The sequence below is a fragment of the Macaca thibetana genome, chromosome 3 (genome assembly GCF_024542745.1).
Source record: "Macaca thibetana thibetana isolate TM-01 chromosome 3, ASM2454274v1, whole genome shotgun sequence".
Taxonomy (NCBI): domain Eukaryota; kingdom Metazoa; phylum Chordata; class Mammalia; order Primates; family Cercopithecidae; genus Macaca; species Macaca thibetana.
This window is the reverse complement of record NC_065580.1, coordinates 122,934,218-122,954,281: the sequence shown is the minus strand read 5'-3', so window position 1 is coordinate 122,954,281 and position 20,064 is coordinate 122,934,218. Positions and strand designations below refer to the sequence as shown.

The 20,064-nt window shown below is 37.2% G+C and overlaps 1 protein-coding gene across 3 annotated transcripts in view; it reads left to right on the top strand.

Moving 5' to 3' along the window:
- LOC126951481 (calmodulin-1-like) overlaps nucleotides 1-20,064 on the top strand; it is a 1,062,071-nt gene that overhangs the window by 186,196 nt on the left and 855,811 nt on the right. The gene's annotated exons all lie outside the window — the stretch shown is intronic.

Genomic DNA, 20,064 nt, shown 5'->3' with positions numbered 1-20,064 from the left:
TTTGCTTCTGGAAGGAAGCCAGGGGAGTAGTAATCCCATATGGCCTTGATCTAATCATATATTGAGATGATCCAAAGCTGGTTTTCCATCCCTGCTATGACCAGTCTGTTTATGAATTACTATCGCTCCTGTTATTACCCAATGGGCTCTTCCTGTTATTACCCAATGGGCTCTTCTTGCCTACTGTACAGATAAAGTCAACTCACTGAGACAGCCTTATTACAGCAGAGAAAGAGTTTAATAATCACAGGGCTATCCAAGTCAAAGGACGGGTGTAATTATTACTCAAATAAATCTATTCAAAAACTCAGAGGCTAGGGTTTATCAAGGATAGTTTGGCAGGCATTAGGCTAGGGAATGGAGAATGCTGATTGGTTGGGTCAGGGATAAAATTATAGGGGGTCAAAGCTGTCTTCTTGTGCTGAGTCAGTTCCTGGGTGGTGGGTCACAAGACCAGATGAGCCCATTTCTTAGTATTGGTTACTGGTTCAGGTGGACCACCAGCTAGTCCATCAAAATGCAGGGTCTAGAAAATACTTCTATTACCAACCTTAGGTTTTACAACAGTGATGTTATCTACAGGAGCAAGTGGTAAGGTTACAAATCTTGTAACCTCTGGCTGCAGGACTCCTGAACTATAATTCTAACCTTGTTGCTAATTTTAGTTTTACACAGGTGGTTTTGGTACCTGAGCAAGGAGGAGTTAGTTTCAGGAAGGAGCTGTTATCATCTTTGTTTTAAAGTTAAATTATAAACTAAATTCCTCCCATAGTTAGCTTGGCTTATGCCCAGGAATGAACAAAGGCAGCTTGGAGGTTAGAAGCAAGACAGAGTCAGTTATGTCAGATTTATTTCACTGTCATAATTTTTCTGTCAGATTTCCCTCACTATCATAATTTTTGCAAAGGCAGTTTCACTCCTAGGTTGTAGCACTTTGAGATCCCAACCCAAAGCCTGGCAAGGAGGTTAGTAGGGCCTTCTTTAGCAGACGCTGAGCAAAATACCCTTATTTACAGCTTCTCAGTCTTCCAAATTTACATTAACTTTTGTGAATTTAGAGTACATCCCTAATCTTGTGAATCTAGATTACATCCTTAGATTCGATGTAATCCCGAGATTACATCCTCAACACTGGGCTCACTTTCTGTGAGATTTTGTCTCTCAAACCTTGGCCGTCTTTTACCTCTCCAATACCTTCAGATCTGTTTTTTTCATATTTCCTAATTTTTTGACTTCTTTTTGAATTCTGCTTGGAGAAAAGATTCATTTTAAAAGACAGCAACTGTTCCCTCCTTCGTGCAGGACAAAGAGGAAGCTACTCTGACATACTAATCACCTCCATAACAGCTCCAGAAAAACCACTGATCCCTGCCATGGGTTGGAAAGACAGGCCCACTGTGTGGAGTATGTGAAGACTGAATGAGAGTACCTAGTCAAAGTGTTTGGTAAGTTATTGTTTCTTTTTTCTTTTCCTTTTCCACGTTCTTGATAAGGAATGCTTGGTAAGTTTTTTAATGATCATGCTTCCCTCTTTGTTCCAGCCTCTAGAAAGGTCAGAGCCGTATTTTGATCCTTCTACCAACTTATGATTCAGAACCTTATAATAAGTCCTTTGCGGAACAATCTTAGCTCAATTTCATTGTATTGTCTGTATTCCAAGTGCTTCATCTATTTTCCGTAACTTTTGTTGTATTGCACGTGTCTATATAAGACACTCTCAATCATTATCATGGGAGGTGGAACATAAAGAAGCAAATTAAGTAATGAAAATAAAAGTATTTAGATAAAAAATACAAATAAATTATGTTTATTTTTGCATTTTAAAAACACACTGAAGTTAGGACAAGGTAGATATTTTAAGCTAATGCACATATATTCACGTAAAGCATATTTTAATTTGTTACCTAATTAACTTTTTCAGATACTGAGCATAATATTGCACTGTATCTGAAAAAAGTGAATTAGGTAACAATTACTTTTAACACCCAATTTGTTCCATGCCTGTATTTTTATCTAGGTATTTAAATGTTTCAGTCGTTTCTTAGATTTATGGACTCCTTCAGTATATCTCAGTGTATATTTAAGCTATGTGGCCAGAATTGAAATAGTAAATCTAAAACTACATATTATCTGATTTATGAATAACCAAAACTACTCCTAACGTCCCCTCTTTTCTGCATAGTGCAGTCTTCCTGCCTGTCTGTTTATGGTGTGTGGGTACAGTCTTCCTTATTCTTTTGTTATTCCTCTCGATCCTATCTACTCTCCATAGTCCCCCAAATCAAACCCTGCCACATAAGATGCTGACATTTCCTTGTAATCTCCAGCCGCATCTGCCTCTTTATTTCTCTCCAACATATCACGAGTTATCACGCAGGTTTTTATTTTATTTTATCTCAAAAAAAATCTTTACAGAAATGAAGAGACATTCCCAAACTGTGCTTGGAGGGGAGGGTGCGGGGCAATCCATGCCGGTTGCAGGCTGCTGGGGAGCTGCACGTGGAGTGCCTTGGATCCAGTGCAGCCTGCACCTCACAGAGCTTGTCACTGTTTAAGGAAACCAGGGAGACTTGGAAAAATACCTGGGACACAATTCTGCACATGACACATAGCATCAGAAGCAAGTATGTGAGTGCGCCAAGGTAGAACAGCTCATTCTGAGAACAGGGAAGTACTGAAAGGAAAATAAATTAGAGTAAATTCCAGGAGAATTCAGAATTTGAGTTGGACTCATAGAACTAGATAAAAAGCAGAAAGGACTATCAGAATAAAGTCACAGGTGCTGGAAGGCACAGGGCAGAGAAGAGCTCATTCTAGGTAAGGAATGGCGAGACATGAGAATGTGGGGTGGGTTTTCAGTAGAAAGCCTGAAAGACAGGCGGAGAAGTCAGGTTTCATTTGGCAGAAAATGAAGAAGTTTGTTCATGTGAAGTGAAGTGCCATGATTGGGGGTTTTCTTCTATTTTTGGGTGCTTCTCTTTGCCAGTTTCTGAGTGCACAGACTGAGTGCAATAGAACCATTAGAAACACATTGTAGTAGTCTCAAATAAAATGAGAAAGGAGCATCATAGATGAGGAGCAGTGGGAATGGAAGAAAAATATAACAATCTCAAAGTAAACAAGGGAACTTGAAAGAACAGGAGAATTAGGAATGGGGAAAAAAAAAAAGCCAAGTCTCTCTCTTCTTTCTTTCTTTTGAAACTATGACTTTTACATCATTTATGTTCTGTTTATTAACGTCCACATAAAAGTTTATAGTATACATTCAGTAAGGATTATTTTCAAGCAGATCCAAATTAATAAAATAATTTCTGATAAAAGTTATCAGGGGCTAAGTTTTTCTCCTAAATTTTGATTCATGCCTTGAAAACAGTGGTGACTTGTCTTATCATTTGAAAGGTGGCTTCCTTGTATTTCTTTGAGGTACAGGGAAGATAAAAGTAAGTGTGAAATGCCAAGAATGGTCAGTAATTTAAAGTCTCTAAGTGTACACACACTTATAAAGTATATTTCAGCTAAAACTGAAATAAAATTATTATTTCTAGCCTTTTCAGGCCAACATGTGACATAGAAATCTAGATGTTGTTTATAGAAAATAATGTTCTGCCCTTGTTTATTTGGAACCAGCTTATCTTTCTTTCAAGCTTGTTCTCCTTAGATTCATCTATCATACAGCACCACCTTTTAGTGTGATTGGTTTTGTTTGTTTGAGTTTTGCCTTTAACGTGGACACTTGGCCGAGATTCTTTTCATTCTGGCTTGGAATAAAGAAAATAGTCTCCCTACTGAGATCTGATTTTGAGCTTGGGTCAACTGGCTGGTCCTCCAGCCAAAACAGTTTTAATAACTGTTGAATTTCAAATAAAAAGTGAAACTATTCCCAGACTAGTTAGACAGTATGCCTTGTGGGTGTAGTAAATGAAACTATACTACTGAATTTGGTTAATATATTTGAAAATGTTTAAGCTTTACATAATGCATACAGCTGTGCTCAGTTTACGACTATCAAGATGAGGTGATATTTTGGCTTGTAAAGTATATGAAAATTGTAAAACAAATAGTTCCCCCAAAATAATATGTACGTTCTTCAGACTGAAACAAAATGCAGTGTTAATCACACAACAGTAGCTTAGTAAATGTTTAGTGAATGAATAGATCAATGACTATAATGTCTCTTCCTCCAAATTTGTCTCCCTTAAAACACAAAGGGGAAAACAAACAAAAATTGTCTTGCCACCACATCATGTTACCTACATGCTACAAAATGGAACAAACATATAGTATTCTCTTAGGGATTCCCACGTCCCATTTCCCCCAGGACTTCCTGTCCTATTTCTTTGTCACTGAATAAACAACCTTCTCTTCCTTTAAAACAATACTTAGTAATTATGTGTCTTTAAAAGTATCCTAAATATTTCCATTTTATTCGTCCTTTCTAATTTCATTTACCCCCTCTCTCTAGCATCTCAAAAAATGTTCAAAAGGAGACAACATTATTTAAAAACTCAGTCATGTGATTACAAAATCACTGTTATATGATTTCAATAAAGATTCATCATCTTTTGGGCTACTCTTCTTCCTAAAAAATAAAACAAAACACAACACACACACACAAAATTGAAGTTTACATGCAATGCCTCTAAGTTCCTTCTCTGGCTTGAAATTACAGCTTGAGAATTAAAGTAAGGTTAACATGGTTTGAGACTAATTTAGAAATTTTAGTCTTTATTATTGTTATTTTAATTAATTACCCCATTATACAGTAATTATCTTAAGATTTTTCAATGGTAGTTTACAAAAACACAAAGTGAGATGCATACAAATCAATAAAAGTTTTTTAATGACAGACATCAAGGTTTTTCTTATTTTTAAAATGTATTATAAATGAAATTAATTCAAGGACAGAACTTAAAGTAAATGTGAGGACATACTGCGTTTAGAGCAAGAAAAACAAATGTTTTCCAAAATGTGCTTCACTGTTATTTGTTGGCTCCCTAATGACTTTAAAGAGTGATTACGCTGGTTCTTTCATAGCATGTGTAGAAGTATACCACTGTTGTAGCAGTTGAGATATGACAGAGATGGCTGAGTGATGAATGAGTCCCTTCTATAACTATTATTTACTTTCATGATAAGTAACAAGTAGATAAAGAAGAAACCAGCTCCTAGAATGAAAGCAAAATTGAAAAAAATTCAATTATATCGTATACCAGCAAAGAAGTAGAGTTATGTGTACACTGTCATCCTTTTTCAGTTATTTTTATTTTTTGAAAATTCAATCACAAAATATTTTAAAATAAATCTGTTAATTTTCCCCAAATTGCAGGCATTTTAGCATTTAACTGGAATACTCTTGAGACAAAAGAGATTGGAAAGTTAACAAGGGAGAAAGTGTAATAAAGAAATTCTAACAAAGAGAAATTTATTGTATATACTTTCCCCCTTAATAAAAAATAAAAAGAAGAAGTTGTCACAGGAAATTTTGCGAAGCATGGCAATGGCATGCAATGGACTTTGGACTTGGCAATACAAGTCCAAAATGCCTTTATTTCCCTCTCTTTGTTTTTTAAGGTTTTCTTTTTCTTTTCTTTTATTACTATTATTATACTTTAAGTTCTAAGGTGCAGGTTTGTTACATATGTATACATGTGCCCTGTTGGTGTGCTGCACCCATTAACTCGTCATTTACATTAGGTATATCTCCTAATGCTATCCCTCCCCCCCTCCCCCACCCCACAACAGGCCTTGGTGTGTGATGTTCCCCTTCCTGTGTCCAAGTGTTCTCATTGTTCAATTCCCAATTATGAGTGAGAACATGCTGTGTTTGGTTTTCTGTCCTTGTGACAGTTTGCTCAGAATGATGGTTTCCAGCTTCATCCATGTCCCTACAAAGCACATGAACTCATCCTTTTCTATGGCTGCATAGTATTCCATGGTCTACATGTGCCACATTTTCTTAATCCAGTCTATCATTGATGAACATTTGGGTTGGTTCCAAGTCTTTGCTATTGTGAATAGTGCCGCAATAAACATACATGTGCCTGTGTCTTTATAGCAGTATGATTTATAATCCTTTGGATATATACCCAGTAATGGGATGGCTGGATCAAATGATGTTTCCAGTTCTACATCCTTGAGGAATCGCCACACTGTCTTCCACAATGGTTGAACTAGTTTACAATCCCACCAACAGTGTAAAAGTCTTCCTATTTCTCCACATGCTCTCCAGCACCTGTTGTTTCCTGACTTTTTAATGATCGCCATTCTAACTGGTGTGAGATGGTATCTCATTATGGTTTTGATTTGCATTTCTCTGATGGCCAGTGATGATGAGCGTTTTTTCAGTTTTGCTTTTGTCTCCCAGGCTGGAGTGCAATGGTGTGCTCTCAGCTCACTGCAACCTCCACCTCCTGTGTTCAAGTGATTCTTCTGTCTCAGCCTCCTGTGTAGCTGGGATTACAGGTATGCACCAGCCTCCCAAGTAGCTTGGATTATAGGCATGCACCACCACACCAGGCTAATTGTTCTATTTTCAGTAGAGACAGGTTTTCACCAAGTTGGTCAGGCTGCTCTTGAACTCCTGACATCAGGTGATCCACCCTCCTCGGCCTCCCAAAATGCTGGGCAAGGTTTTCTTTAAAAAGCTGTGCTACTACATTGGTCAGGTCTCTCTGTGGATAAACATTTTTGTGGGTGTAATTCTTGAATGCTCCCCTGTGAGTCACACCCTTGTGGACTCCCCTGCCCAGGAAGGTGTACCCAGCTGGGTTGGCGTGGGGTCCTGAGAACACCATGCAATGTCACTCTTGTGATTATGCACAGGATACAGCAAAAGTGGAGGCACTACAAGGTGCAGGATGCCAAATCATTTGGTTTTTAATCAATCTAAGAAAGATAATCTTGGGTGGACCTGATCGATGCAAGTGAATCTTTTTAAAAAGGGCTTCCTTTCCTGACGTCAGAAACTCAAAGCAGTAGAGACTTTCCACTGCAGCTTAAAAGAAGCCAAAATGAACTCTACAGCTTCCAGGAAATGAATTCTGACAACATTTATGTGAGTCTAGAATCCCAAGCCTTAGATGAGATTTCAGCCCCACCTAACGCATTAATTGCCATCTGTAAGACTCCATTAGAGGACTCAGTTAAGCCATAGTCAGATGCTTGATACGTAGAAAATATGAGAATATAAAATAGGCTATTTAAGCCTCTAAGTTTATGGTAATCAGTTATCCAGCAAAGGAAATCTACACATAAACAAAGAAACATATATAGGTCATTTGCTCATTTGTTTCAAATTTTAGTCACCCTTCCAGGACTTAATTTCTTCAGAATTCATATTACATAAAACAATTATCTGCAGATTAAATAAAATACTACATGCAGAAGTAGAGATGAATTCATAATCATTAGTACAGGATGTTTCTCTTGCTTAAACCTTCTCTGTCAAGCAAAACTTCTTTCCTCTCTATGTTCGTTGGCAGAAAACATAGCCTCTCTAATGAGTGAAAAATATTCTTGAATCCACATTTTTTCTTTTGAAAATATTATATACTAAAAAATTCTAACACGCATATTGGTCACAGACTTTTGACTTTTAGGGCATCAACAGAGTGACTTGTTCTAACACACCACTTTTTCAGGAAGATAGAAAGAATATCTTGTAAACTCCAGGGGTTACAAATTATATTTGTGCATTTTGGGGAGCGGATGTTCACAGGCTTAATTAGATAACCAGTGGGCTTTCCTTAGGGGGAAATTTAACATTCACACTCTACACCCCAAACATCACCTTTTCATCTCCAGGGCCCAGCATGTCCTCTGATTATAATAGAAGTCACAGTGTATGTGCTGGATCGTAAGTGATAAAGGAAACATTTAGCAATTTGCATCTGCTTCTTGAATGTCAAGTATCAGGAAATACTATCCACAATGTTTTCTTTTCCTTAATTTCTTAGAACATTTATTTTATTTAAGTGACAATTTTATTCATGTCTTCTTTGATCATCTTAATGTTTCTCAATTACTTAAAGTTATTAAAATTTCAGAGAATATGGTATCTTTCGTCACTTGCCCCATTATTAGTACTTGAATTTTTTCTGCCCACTTATTTTTTGATTCTAATCTTATCTCTTCTACGTGTACAACTATTAGGCCTGATATCAGCATCTAATGCTGCTTTTGTTTTTCATTTCAAGAAGTGTTCTTGCTGGGAAAGCAATAACAGAAAGAATAATTTGTTAAAAAGCAGAATTGGGTTTGACTCCTAGAGGGTTTGACATTTAACCAGTTGCTTGACTCTAGGCATTTAATTTAACTCCCCTAAGTCTTAGTTTCCTCATCTCTAAAGTGTAGATAACAACAACACTTATGCAGGTAGATGAAGGATGAGGGAACATTGATGTAAAATGCTTCTCTAGACGCTAATACCCCATTTAGTTGCGGATAATAACAACACTTCTGCAGGTGGATGAAGGATGAGGGAACATTGATGTAAAATGCTTCTCTAGATGCTAATACCCCATTTAGTTGGATGACCCTAAATGTCAGGATCTATTTCTTATCTAATGTTCTATCACCAAAACACTGCCTGCTACATAATGGTTATTGGGTGAATAATCAGAGGATTTTAATCTTAAAATGTTCGGTAGGTTCCTCTCTCCTGTCTGCATCCTCAGTGTTGTCAGTAGCAGGAATTTCTCTAGTCTTATTTCATAATCCAAAACTCCTCTCTCTGACCACAGCCTTTCACATTTCAGGATTTGGCCCACTTATTTGATTTGTCCCTCATCTCACTGTCCCCTGACTTATGATCCCCAAATCTGCTACCCGACAGGCAGGCGTCTGCAAGCCTTGTTCCCACCTCCCCTGCTCCGCTGTCTGTAATGCGATGGCTTTGCCATAATTTCAACTGCTGCTGACATTCGTTTGTTTTTCTGCAGATACAGTCTAGAATAGTCCCTTTATTTCCATAAAAGATTTCCGTTTTCTTCCCTTTTGCTAGCAGACTACCTTGCACTGGAAACAAGGCCACATCAACGAAAAGTAGTTTAAGTAGAAGATCATATCCAATAACCTACGGTCCTTAATGTTTGTTGTGTAACAGTTTCTACACAACATTCATTTCTATGCAAGAATTACAAATGGAAACTGTTAGCTCCACATTTTTTAACCTATCTGATTAACATTGAATGAATAATCAGCCATTCTGGGAAGGCTAAAAGGTCCTCATTTTGATAAACTGGACATCTCCCAAGCTATGTCATCTGGCACATAGTAGGCGTGGCCTGTGGTTGATGTCATCACACAGGGATGTGAACGCATGCAGACCCTGACGCCATTTTTTATGTGACTCCCATGCCCTTGCCTTCTTCTCGTTGTGCCTCACCATCTGAGCAGTTGATAAGAATGTCCCAGTGCTCTCTCCTTTGACACCAGTGAAAAGTTCAAATCACACGACCTCCTGCCACTACTTAAATGAAAACTCTCACCCCAGCCCTAGCCCCTAAACCAACATAAACACCCCAAACCACCCTCCTTTCTCTGCCTTTTCAAGCCATTTTCAGGCCAGCTTGGAAGACAACGCCCTCTTTCCCTCAGAAAACATCATTATGTAAGAAATAAAAATTTTCATGCCCTCTAGGGGTATGTGTGGCTTAATTAATCTCAACATCTGAACCAAATTTTGGATGGGAATATTTTGTTCTGTTTTGAGTAGTAGTCATTTACAGCATTTGTACATAATTTAAACTCAATTATTAATTATGACAGTTAAAAACAATGTCTAGAATTTTAAACTCATATTACACGCACAATATTTTGTAGGCATTGAAAACAGAGCATACATTTCCCAGAAAACTTTTTTTTCTTTTCTTTTTTTTTTTTTTTGAGACGGAGTCTTGCTCTGTCGCCGGGCTGGAGTGCAGTGGCCGGACCTCAGCTCACTGCAAGCTCCGCCTCCCGGGTTCCCGCCATTCTCCTGCCTCAGCCTCCCGAGTAGCTGGGACCACAGGCGCCCGCCACCTCGCCCGGCTAGTTTTTTGTATTTTTAGTAGAGACGGGGTTTCACCGTATTAGCCAGGATGGTCTCGATCTCCTGACCTCGTGATCCGCCCGTCTCGGCCTTCTTTTTTTTTTGAGACGGAGTCTCACTCTGTCACCCAGGCTGGAGTGCGGTGGCGCGATCTCGGCTCACTGCAAGCTCTGCCTCCCGGGTTCACGCCATTCTCCTGCCTCAGCCTCCCGAGTAGCTGGGACTTCAGGCGCCCGCCACCTCGCCCGGCTAGTTTTTTGTATTTTTAGTAGAGACGGGGTTTCACTGTGTGAGCCGGGATGGAATGGTCTCGATCTCCTGACCTCGTGATCCGCCCGCCTCAGCCTCCCAAAGTGCTGGGATTACAGGCGTGAGCCACCGCGCCCGGCCTCCCAGAAAACTTTTTAGTCAAAAACCTAAAAAAACTTGATTTAAGAAAAAAGATAGTTCATTGGAATGGCAAAGTTTCTGAAACAGATTAGAGTGTGTGCACCCAATTGTGTGTCTGTTGTGAATGAAAGACGAAAGTGAATAAATGCTAAATATAATTAAAATAGAAGTGAAAATTATTACAATAAGAATAACTTTAAAAAGTTTTGCTTTCTTTTTTCCTCACAACGAAATGTGAAGGAACTTTCAATTTCCAAGACATTTAATTTATATGATTTCCCTTAATTAGTATTCTAGTAATTCATGACAAACCAGACATGGTAGACAACTACTTTTCCTGTGTTTTGGTAGTCAGATGTGTCTTGCTTACCAGAATGCATGTTGCATGATTTTAATATCATAATCTTCTTCTATTGGCACCTGAGAATATAGATTTGGCAGATTTGGTAGATGTATTGACAAATTTTAGCATTTTGTCAGGAGTATTTTTTTGTACATAGAGTCTAATTTATATCACATGCCCTTAGATAGAACTGAAATTAATAAATGTTGACTTGAATGCAAGTGTTTTACCTGAGTTACTATGAAAGTTAGGAGACTTTAGAACTTTATTAACAGCTCCATTGAAGTATAATGACATATAATAAAGTAGACATATTCAAAGTATTTAAGTTCATACATTTTGACATACATATACATCTATAAATCCATCACCACAAGCAAACTAATGAACATTTTCGTCACGCAGAACATTTCCTTGTGCTCCTTACTAATCCTCATTCCTCCACATAGGGTCACCACCATCCCCAGGCAATTTTCAGTCTGCTTTCTGTTACTATAGATTAGCTGGCCTTTCCTAGAAGTTTATACAAATAAAAACATACACTATGGAATTTTTTGGTTTCACTTCTTTCACTCAGCACTATTATTGTGAGACTCATCCATGTTGTTTCAAGGATCAATAGCTCATTCCTTTTTATTGCTAAGCAGTTTTGGAAAACGTGGACAGAACACAATATGTTTATCACTGATGTGTTAATGGACATTTAAATTGTTTACAATTTTGTGCCATAATGGCTAGTGCTGCTGAGAACACTTTGTACAACTGTTTCATTTGTCTTCGGTAAACATCTAGGAATGGAAAGTCTGTATCATTTTGTAGGTGAATGTTTAACTTTTTAAGAAACTGAGGACCGGGTGCGGTGGCTCACACCTGTAATTCCAGCACTTTGGGTGGCCAAGACAGGTGCATCACGAGGTCAGGAGTTCAAGACCAGCCTGGCCATCAGGGTAAACCCCGTCTCTACTAAAAATACAAAAATTAGCTGAGTGTGGTGGCCTGCGCCTGTCATCCCAGCTACTCAGGAGGCTGAGGCAGGAGCATTACTTGAATCAAGGAGGTGGAGGTTGCAATGGGTCGAGATCATGCCACTGCACTCTAACCTGAGAGACAGAGTGAGACTCCATCTAAAAAAAAAAAAAAGAAAGGAAAAGAAAAAAAAAGAAAAGAAAAAAGAAAGAAGAAACTGTCAAACTATTTTTCCAAAGTGATTGTAACATTTGATATTGCTGTCTCCTGTGTGCATGGGTGCTAAAATTACTCTCTACACTTTTAAATCCATGTGTTTTTAAATTTTAGCCATTACAATATCTGTGTAGTATCATCTAATTGCAGTTTTAATCTAATTGCAGTTTTAATTTGCATTTCTCCAATAACTAATGATTTTTTCACATGCTCAGGTGCCATCTGTACCGTTTCTTTGGTGAAGTTTGTTCAAATATTTTGATGATTTTTATTGGGTTTATTTCTTATTGATTTTAGAGGTTTTATAAATTTTAGATACAGATATTTAATCACATATATGATTTGCAAATATTTTCTCCTATGCTGAGGTTTGTGTTTTTATTTTCTTAACAGTGCTTCCAAAGGACCAAAGGTTTTCATTTTGATGAAGTCCAAACTGTAAATTTGTTATATCTTGAATCATGTTTTAAAACACGTCATATTCTATGTGTTCTATGTCTAATCCTAGATCACAAAGATTTTATTCTAAACGTTTCATAGTTTGAGACTTTATATTTAGGTCTATGGTTCATATTTTGTTTTTTTGTTTTTCGTGTTGCACTAAGTATGTGTTGTGATTTTTTTTTGCAAATGTATATGAAAATTTTCCAGTAACATTTGTTGAAAAGCATATTCTTTCTCCACCCAATTATTTTTGTACCTTTATTAAAAATCAGTTTTACATATATGTGTGCATCTACATTTGGACTTTATTTTTTTCCATTGATTCATTTCAGTAATTTTATGTTAATATCACGTTATTGATAACTGTAAGATTATATTAAGTTGTGAAGTACTGTAATGTTATTCTTCCAATTTTGTTTCTTTCCCAATTTGTTTTAGTTATTTAGAGTATTTTGCATTTCCATGTGATATTTGTAATCAGTTTACCAATTTCTATGAGATAAATTCTGCTAATAATTTAATTGCTATTTTGTTAAAGCTATAGATCAATTCGGTGAGAATTGATGTCTTAACTGCTTTGATTCCATGACTCATATGCCAATGTGCTCCTCCATTTATTTAAGCGTTCTTCAAATTATCTCAGACTTCTTGCTCATCTTTTTGCCAAATACCACTAATATCCCTAAGAATTTTATATTTTGATAGTATTGTAAATGGCCTTAAATATTTAGCAGCCAATTATTTAGGTGTTAACATATAGAAATACTACTGGCTTTAATATACTTATCTTTAATGATAGAAACTTGCTAAACTTTTATCATTTATACATCTTTTTGTGGATTACATATGTTTTCCTACATTAAGAAGAATGTTTCTGTGAATAAAGTCAGCTTTTCTTTTTGCAACAATGTTACAAGGAAATAAAGAGAAATATGAAAAGTATGAAAAAGAGAAATACTCTGTTTCATTGCCAGTGTTTTTATTAACCCCAGATAAATGCTGGTTTATTAGCTATTGTTTTCGTTATCACATAATGCACAATTTGAGATCTACCACTATTTTAGATTACAGTTAAAGTATCTGTTCATTATCTAAAATTGTATCTAATGCAGGTATGATATAAGCCCCTTAGGCAACACCTAGATGAGAGCATTGGCATATATACTACATTGTTAGCCAATGTTTTTAGAGCTCTTGACTTGAGATCTTTGTGCAACACTGTCCAGGTCTAAATCAACAATTAATGTGTCCATAGTATCATCTTATATACATGTTATTTAGTGTGGCCAGTACACTTACCATGGGATTTGAGCTCAGACAAGCCAATGCTGAAAATTGCTCCATGCTATTTTTGCTTTCCTGGAAACTGAGAAATATATCTCCTACCCCACAGGGTTGTTTGGAGAATGTCACAAGATGATATATGAAAAGCACCTAAGTCATAATAGTATTCAATCAATGAACCCTTCCATTTCACTCTGCTAAAGATAATCACCATCAATTCAGGAGTGGGCTTGGCCTCCTTCAGTTAGCTAAGGCTAAAGTACAGTTTATCCTATTTAAATTCCAGACACAACATTTAGATACTGCCAAGCATAAAATATGCTTCTAAAAAAAAGGAAGGAAAAGTACCATAAATATGGTGGGGAAAGATTGGTTATTGCCATCATGAAAAGCAGAAAATAAGCACCCTATATAGTTCATAAACAAACGCAAACATCCAAGGTTGTGAGCATTTCAGGCTGTTATTTGTGTGTACTTGGTGCCACAATTCAGAGGTGTACGGCCACCCTCAACTCCTGTTTTCATTATTGTTTGCTTCATCTTCTAGTTTACTGCCTCCTATTTTATAAATACAAGCAAAGAAACAAAGAGAAGCTGTGGGAAGATTGATCAATATTTTTATTTCAAGGTGATAAATTTAGAAGAAAACTCATTTTATCGATGTATATTGATCATCATGTTCTTACTCTTTAACGCTAAATTTTAAAAGTTATTTATCATTTCATCATATATTATACTCCTACTGGTATGTTTATAGTTATTGTATGTACATTTTATACATTTAACAAATGTACATAAAATTAAATTATTTAAAATTAATTATTAAATTAATTAAAATTGAACCCAAAGTGCCAACTATTTATATTTTCTACCCTCTCTTAAGTTCTTTTATATATACATAAACATTTAAAGCAGCACTAATATTTAGTGCTTTACTTAGCACACTTAAGGTTAACACTGCCTACCTACATGGAATTTTTATGTACAGTATTTATTTATTTTATTTTATTTTATTTTTTTATTATTATACTTTAAGTTCTAGAGTACATGTGCATAATGTGCAGGTTTGTTACGTATGTATACTTGTGCCATGTTGGCGTGCTGCACCCATCAACTCGTCAGCACCCATCAACTCGTCAGCACCCATCAACTCGTCATTTACATCACGTATAACTCCCAATGCAATCCTTCCCCCCTCCCCCCTCCCCATGATAGGCCCCGGTGTGTGATGTTCCCCTTCCCGAGTCCAAGTGATCTCATTGTTCAGTTCCCACCTATGAGTGAGAACATGCGGTGTTTGGTTTTCTGTTCTTGCGATAGTTTGCTGAGAATGATGGTTTCCAGCTGCATCCATGTCCCTACAAAGGACACAAACTCATCCATTTTGATGGCTGCATAGTATTCCATGGTGTATATGTGTCACATTTTCTTAATCCAGTCTGTCACTGATGGACATTTGGGTTGATTCCAAGTCTTTGCTATTGAACACTTTTACACTGTTGGTGGGATTGTAAACTAGTTCAACCATTATGGAAAACAGTATGGCGATTCCTCAAGGATCTAGAACTAGAAGTACCATATGACCCAGCCATCCCATTACTGGGTATATACCCAAAGGATTATTTATTTTATTTTTATCTTATTTTTATTTTTATCTTGCTCCGATGTGGAGGAATTTGAGGGTTTTTTTTTTTTTTTTTTTTTTTTTTTTTAGATGTCGTCTTGCTCTGTCGCCCAGGCTGGAGTGCAGTGGCGCGATCTCGGCTCACTGCAACCTCTGCCTCCTGGGTTCAAGTAATTCTGCTGCCTCAGCCGCCCAAGTAGCTGGGAGTACAGGCACGTGCCACCACGCCCGGCTCATTTTTTGCATTTTTAGTAGAAACGGGGTTTCACTGTGTTAGCCAGGATTGTTTCGATCTCTTAACCTCATGATCCACCCACCTCAGCCTCCCAAAGTGCTGGGATTACAGGCATGAGCGACCATGCCCAGCCGACACATATTTGTTAATGCATGATATTGTATGTACTATTTATAATGTGACAACATGTTACAGGTCCTGTCAATAGATACTCTTATTGAACACTATTTTCATAGATGTATGTTATTTCATTTTATGTAGTGTCTTCATTTGTTAGTCATTTATATATGACATTATTAAATTACACAAATTTAAGGCACTATAAATTGTGATTCAGTGAAAATTAATATCTGAATTAATACCTATGGATATTTGCATATATCCTTGATTAATCCCTTAGCTTAAATGGTTAAGTGTAAAATGGTTAAACTTTGCCTTAGTAATGTTTTTCTTAGCAATTAAAACAGCACCACAATATTTGCAATATGTGCCCTGAGAAAGCCTTATAGTGGCATACTGTTTTCTGAAACACAGAAGGCAGAAAGATTAATGGAGAAGTACTGCTTGCTCATTGCCTATTAGATTTGTCTGAAGTGGAAGCAGATCTCTCTGTGTAATATGACGTTTATTGGTAAACATGGGCAGTCATAACAAAATACCATACACTGGGTGCTTAAACATGAGAAATTCATTTTCTCCCAGTTCTGGATGGTGGAAAGTCAAAGATCAAGGTCCAGAAAGGTTCAGTTTCTGCTCAGGGTTGTGTTTGTGACTTACAGACAGTCTCCTTTCTCCTGTGCGCTCACATGGTAGAAAGAATGAGGGGAAGCTGCCTCTTTCTCTTTTATAAGGTCAAAGTTCTATAGGATTAAAGTTTCACTCATATTACCTCATTTAACTTCAATTATCTCTTAAAGTCCCCATCTCTAGATTCAATCACACTGGGAGTTAGGACTTTAACATAAGAATTTTGAGGGGGACACACTTCAGTCTACAACATTCTACCCCTGCGCAACCAAAATTTGTGCTGTTATTACGCGCAAACTACACTGATTCCAGCTCAATCCAGAAATCTAAGTCAAAATCTCATCTAAATATTGTCTAAATCAAATATGAATGGGACTCAAGGTGTGGTTAATTCTGAGGGAAAATGCCTCTCCATCTGTGAGCCTGTGCAAACAGACGAGTTACATCCTTCCAAAATGCAACAGTGACACAAGCGTAAGACACTCTCATTCCAAAACAGAAATGTCAGAAGAAAGAAAAGAGTGACAGAAGTTAAGCTATTCCAGAAGCCAGCAAGGCAAATTCCATTAGATCTTAATGCTCAAGAATAATCCTCTTTTGTTCCATGTTTTGCCTTCCAAATCCACTAGGGTAGCAGTCCCATTTTCAGATCCTCTTGGGCAATGGTCCTGGCCCTGAAGCTTTGGTCAGAGGCTGTCTGGCTTGGGCAACTGAGACAATGACCTCACTTTTTGAAATGAAGGAGGCAGTCCTGCCAATCACTGAGTCACAGTTGTGATCATTCTTTACTTTTCTTGAAAAATAACATGTTCGCAGTCAAATAAATACTCTATGGTCTGGTCCTTTTGTATCTCAGTCCAACAGCCTTCTTTCAGTCCATCCTGCTTTCTCCACACTTTTCAGTTCAAACTGCCTGTTTTCTGCTGGTATAATCCCGTCTTTATTCCAGGCTTCTAGTGACATGGCTGATTAAGCTTATGAGTCACACTCATGATCTCATTTAACCTTATTTACTTTGAAATCACTCTATCTAGATACAGTCATATTGAGGGTTAGGGCATTAACGCATAAATTTTGGATGGGACTGACACAATACAATCCATAGCATATGATGTTTATCTTTTCTTTAAATTGCAGTCCTCTGCGATCTTCTTAATGGGTCCTCTATGACAGAGGACAGAAGTCAAGGACATTGAAACCTTGTTCCCATTACTTTCTGTCAATAGAATCATGAGCAATCACACAGTCTCTATACAACCTAATTATTGCATTTCTCAAAAGTCATATTAAAATGGCTACATCATTGGGATATTGTGAGAAACAAATGAAAGATATATGAGAACATTTTCATACATTACTTACTCAATATCTTTTCTAAAATATTGCCTATCATTCCTTATCTCCTCCTTTTATGTCTTCTTTCTTTACAGGAGCTGCCTTATAGTATATTAGAGATATACTAAATTAAATAATACATATCCAGAGAGATGTTTAGTCTAGGATTTGTTATCTGTCTATTATAAAATCATACTTCCTTTGAAAATAAGAAACAAATGAAGAGAAGAATACAGAGAAGGTAAGGAACATATCTAATGATTTTTAATGCTACTTTTGAAACTTAAACATAAAGTTATAAAAAGTATCATTTAAAATAAATTTGAATTGTATATTCCAATCAATATTATATTTTTGTAATAAAATAGAAAAAATTCCAAGTTCAGCAGTAATGTTACCATATATGCTCCAATCTCCTATCCCATGGACTCTCATTTACATGTTAAAAAAGGTGATTAAGAAGCTTTTATGCTATAGTTACCATCAAAGAACATCCTAGCATACTTGATGAGATAAAGGAAATCGTGGAACCTAGAGTAGGGTGAATGAAATCAGCCTGTCATAATTTTAAGGAATGTTTCCTGGAGAGATTAAAGGGGGTAAGGCATTTTGAGTTAGATGAGAATTTCATCTATTGAGAAAGCATCATGATGTCATGAGCAGAAGTCTAAGGAATTCTTGGCCTGGGTAGGGCTCTCTCATTCCAGCATGAATTCACAAAAACATAAATCTAGATAAGTAACTTACGTATATCAGTTATTGGTTGATGCATAACAAGACATATAGAAGCTTGGTGCTCACAGTTCTTGTGGGTAGCAATGTGGGCTCTGTTTAGCTGAAAGAGCTCATCTGTGTTCCCTGTGGTGCACACTGGGCTCATTCATAGGTCTGCAGTCTGCTGGTGTCCATAGTCTTACATGTTGGGTGGCTGATATACGGTTGGCAGGGGAATTGGAAGAAATTGGGCTAGTTGAGGCCAAGTGCTCAGCAGGCTAATCTAACTTGTTACCAGCATAGTGGTGGCAGAGTTATTGACTGCAGCAAGAGAAAAGCCAAACTACAATGTGCAAGGACTTTCATAGTCCCTACTTGAATCACCTTGGCTTTTGTTCTGTTGGCCAAAACTGGTCACATGTGAGGCCCAGAGTCAATGTGGGAGGAGACTATTCAAGTATCCAAGGACTTGGATTCTGAAGGAGACACGAAAGTGTGTGGAGATTGTGACCATTTCTATAAAAAAATCCACCAAACTGGCCAAGCACGGTGGCTCATGCCTGTACTCTTAACACTTTGGGAGACCAAGGCGGGTGAATAACATGAGGTCAGGGGTTCAAGATCAGCCTGGCCAACATGGCAAAATCCATCTCTACTAAAAATAGAAAAATTAGCCAGGCATGGTGGCACATGCCTGTAATCCCAGCTACTCAGGAGGCTGAGGCAGAAGAATAGATTGAACCCAGGAGGCTGAGGTTACAGTGAGCTGAGATCACATCACTGCATTCCAGCCTGGGTGACAGAGTGAGACTCTGCTTCAAAAATAAATAAATAAAAGTCCACCAAACTATGTATTGATTGTGACTTACATGTACCCACCTTAGCAATTTTCACCATTAGAATAGAGAGGCTAGAATATATTCACTACTCAGTTCATACATGTTAAACGGATAATAGAATAACAATAAATTACTAACAAATTTATAATAATAACAGAGCCGGGCACTTCTCCAGTTGTTTATTATGTATTTTCCCATTAATTTTCACAATAGCTCATCTGGGTGACATCCTTTATGATCACCATGGATAATCATGGGCATACAGAGAGTGAATGATATGACAACATTCATGCAACTAATGCATGTGGAGCCAGCATTCAAACCAACACAATTAGCACATATTACATTGTACCCTAAACACTTATCACTTGAAGAAAAAAGAAAAGAAATACAATAGAATAAAGGAAAAAAGCAGTAAGGCAGGGAGGCAGGAAGGGAGGAAGGAAGGAAAACAGGAAGGGAGGAAGGCAAGAAGGCAGGAAAGCAGGAAGGCAGGAAAGCAGGAAGGCAGGAAGGCAGGAAGGAGGGAAGGAAGGAAGAAAGGAAGGAAGAAAAAGGAAAGGAAAAAATAAAAAAAGGAATGAAGAAAGAAAAGAAGGCTCACACATTCTAGAGACCTATATGATATCTACTACACATGTAGGAAATAATCTCATGATAGGACTTGGAATGCAATCTATGAACATTAAATTTTAGCTTATGGTATGACAATTGAGCACGATACTAAATTAAAACTGCTCAAAATGTAGAAAGGATAAAATTACTATTACCACCATGTAACTCTCAAGATTGCTCAACAAGTTCAACATTCGGGAATTAGGACCCCAAAATACAGAACAAATACTTTATTGATACGAAGTCTCAGTAACCTTTATTTTTGAGAACTCAAATGCATAA